We start from the raw sequence: 3,772 nt of genomic DNA, 5'->3' as shown, positions 1-3,772 counted from the left end.
CTATTTCTATACTACTTTTAATCAATTATTCCGCAACGCCGTACAAAAATCATGGAGACAAGGGGAGAAAATCTCTACCTGAACCTTCGAATTCTCATCTGCACTCAGGTGGACAGCTTACAAGTGACGTCATAGTGCTGAATCTTATTATTTTATGCTCTTATATCATTCTAGATAGGTCAGGTGGTGGGTCAAATGACCCATAATTTTTTCAACACGGGCCTGTAGTCTAAGAGCAAAGCGTATCTCAGTCACTCAGACTCCTTGCCTGCCTACGTGCGTAAAACAAAACAAATCATTCATTTATTTTGATTTATTTCGTTCATGAACTTCGAAAATATACCATGAAGGATATATAAAACCTCTTTAAAGACGAGATATGCAGGTTCGGTTAGCGGGCGGATGAGGTCCGGATGCAGCCGTCCACAGGAAGCAGCCACGACGTTTCTACGTCTGCAATAAATTATCTGACTCTTTAGCTTATTGATTTAAAAATTTTAAGAATAAAAATGATTTTAAAGTATGAAAAATCTCAGGCTGGTTTGTACTGCAAGTTTATTTAATAACTACGAACTAGCTTTCAACTCGCAGCTTCGGCCGCGTGGTTTATTTCAATGATTTCATTATTAAAAAAAAAATTAATACAAACATGTTAATAAACATGTTATTCCCAATATTTTCAAATTATTTTCAATATGTACGTTATCCTCATCCTTTCAAACTTTAAATCGAAGCTATTTCTATTTACATAGAAACAATATTTTCTCGAAATAGCTTTTAGCACAATATTTTTCTAAACCATCACTTGTCGTATAGACTTATGAATCACAAATAACAGTAATAAGCTTGCGAAATATAGTTTAAATCGAGAATCAACAAATAATCCAGCACGTGCGAGCAATAACAGATGAAAGACGTATAATTTGTAGCGCTAAAGCATGGGCGGGCGGCGGGCGGGGCGCGCACATGGTCTCACAAATGTCGCAAATTGGTTATTCTGTAACAATCGATGTTTATATTGATATCACGAGTGTTTAGGCATAGTCGTATGTCGTAAATATGTATAACATACATTCCAATTGCACGCCTCATAAGCGAAGCGTTGAGGTGGGTACTACTGTCACTTCGCGCAAAACATCTGATTTTTCAAACTTAAAATGTCTTTATGTATCATACATTGCACTTGTAAGATAATACATACACACACATATTAAGAAAAAACACTATTTTTAACGTTCATGATATTTTTGATGTCATTTTTGTTATTTAAACTAGTTAAAAAACAGTTTAAAAAAGTTCTGTCTTGGACGTCCGTGTGTCTGTATGTGCGGATCCTTTTTCTTGTTAATACGATAGCGACCGAAATACTTTACTAATCGAGTCTTTTTTTTTCTCTTACGCTTGAGTATGCTCAGGAATAGAACCCTTTCATTTTTCAGGGTCTGATTCGATGTGGTTTAATTGTTATTAAATAAACAAAAATAATAATTAATAAATATTTATTAAAAAAAATCATGAGGCGTGCACTTTTGGATTTTCCAAATTATTTTTTTTTATTTACGATATGTAAATCTAAAAATACACTCGCCGAAAGGGATTTAAAATTTTTTTCGTGACACACAGCTGTAATAAGACATCTTATTGCCGCTGTTTCACATAGTTAAAAAACTCAACTTAATTTAGAATTTGATGTTTTTTTTTAATAAAATGGTATGGTCTAAAATATAATAAAAAAAATTGGACTTTTTTCTTCAACTGTTAGAATAACTTTTTAAACTAGTAACAATAATTGACATTAATTCATAAATGTTACTTTACTAAATAATAACTACTATGCAGAATATTTGTTTTCTGAACTATTAAGTAAGGTCATAATCATGTTAAAATAATTAATTAATTAAATTATTTAAGAGATTAATTAATAAGTATGTTCCTATTCTGAGGAAGGTACTGATATAAAGAAATTCGTGTGAAATAATTTTTGTTTTAGAAAAGTCGAACAAGTGGCCCTGTGGCGCAATGGATAACGCGTCTGACTACGGATCAGAAGATTCCAGGTTCGAATCCTGGCAGGGTCGAGAGAAGTATTTTTTTTAACTTCTTTACAAATGTAATTTCATTCCTTTTTGATATTTATTTATTGAAAAAATCACATAATAAATGTTTTGTATTTCCCTTTCAAAAACTGATTCTAAATAAGGCATTACCAAAAAAATAAAATATATCATTCTTGATTCTACGATAAAAGATTACTTACAATATTATTTGAACGACTTTTGTAAATAATAATTTCATGGTTACGAATATTTTTAATTAGGTTAGCCACCTCGTTTTGTTCTAGAATGTCAATAGAGCTTTAATTAAAAAAAATGATGATGAAATCCAAAATATAATTGTTATTCTTAGGTAGGTACTTCTATATATAAAATATGTCTCAATTTGCTCTACTTTTTTGAGAATTCACATAACTGGCCCTGTGGCGCAATGGATAACGCGTCTGACTACGGATCAGAAGATTCCAGGTTCGAATCCTGGCAGGGTCGACGATTATTTTATGTGTTTAAGAATAATGTATTGTTTTTAAACATTCTTTATAAGTTGCAAAAAAACTTTTTTGTTTTTATATAAACTTAATTCAATAAATACAGCGTCAAAGAGTGCATCTCAAATCGTGAATAATTTTAATTTAATTTTTCTTTCAATAAAATTGATAATGTGACATGTAACTTAAATTCTAGTTTATATATTTAATTACCTACTTATTGTGAGAAGCTATAAATGATTTATTTAATTTTTTTGAGGATTGATTGATTTTATCAAGAACTTTCATGTGCTTTTAAGAGCTTTTTTTAAATAGAAATAAAATAGCTTTAATGTTATAATTTCTATATTTATTGTGTATCAAGTGATCTCTATTCGATGCCTATCATTGAAGATTCGATAGGTTACTTTCTTACACGACCAAATTTTTTTACTACATTTTTTAACTTTTCCTGCCATAAAGTCCGGGATACATCGCCCATTTTTGAAAGTGATTACTATCAAGCTAATTTTTCGTGAGTAGCTTTATTTTGATGAGATGCCCAATAATTTCATGTACGAAACTCTCGATTGTGGTAGCTACCAGAGGAAACAAGGATAAAATATTTTGATTTGATGGTTCTCAAATATTAATTACTAACTGAATGTTTTTTTTTGTTCAATCTCAAGATAATTATCTAAATTATTCGAAAAAATATTTGTCCTACAAAATCTATGGTTTGATCAAAGAGTCCCCCTTTCCAATGTGTATCGATAACGAAGTCATCATAAATGATTACTAACCAGCAGATTTTTTTATTTTCACTTATTTAATACTTAAATAATTCAACAGACATATTGTCCTACAAATTGCGTAATAAATATTTGAGAACCGTCAAATCAAAAATTTTTATCCTTGTTACCTCTGTAAGCTACCACAATCGAGAGTTTCGTACATGAAATTATTGGGCATCTCATCAAAATAAAGCTACTCACGAAAAATTACCTTGATAGTAATCACTTGCAAAAATGGGCGATGTATCCCGGACTATTAATCCATATAAGATAAATCATACCTAATTCTATTGTCACTATAAGTAAGCTATCTCATGGTTTCCAACATAAAAGGTAGTAAGTACTACTGAACCAATTTTCATGAAATTTGGTATGGAGATATTTTGATACCCGAGAAAGGACATAGGCTACTTTTTATCCCGGGAAAATGACGCAATCCCGGAAATCCCACGAGAAC

General features: G+C 30.8%; 2 non-coding genes across 2 annotated transcripts; both read left to right on the top strand.

Moving 5' to 3' along the window:
• The first annotated feature begins 2,005 nt into the window (after positions 1 to 2,005).
• TRNAR-ACG (transfer RNA arginine (anticodon ACG)) lies at positions 2,006 to 2,078 on the top strand. The gene has a single exon. It is a non-coding gene; the product is annotated as a tRNA-Arg (tRNA).
• Positions 2,079 to 2,470: 392 nt separating this feature from the next.
• Positions 2,471 to 2,543, top strand: TRNAR-ACG (transfer RNA arginine (anticodon ACG)). Its single transcript has one exon. It is a non-coding gene; the product is annotated as a tRNA-Arg (tRNA).
• Positions 2,544 to 3,772: the final 1,229 nt, after the last annotated feature.

This window comes from Colias eurytheme, chromosome 7 (assembly GCF_061535395.1).
Source record: "Colias eurytheme isolate Ceu_HAF_F1 chromosome 7, ilColEury1 Martin Lab GWU primary, whole genome shotgun sequence".
In the NCBI taxonomy this organism is placed as follows: domain Eukaryota; kingdom Metazoa; phylum Arthropoda; class Insecta; order Lepidoptera; family Pieridae; genus Colias; species Colias eurytheme.
Note: the sequence above shows the minus strand (reverse complement) of the source record. Positions and strands in the feature narration are given on the sequence as shown.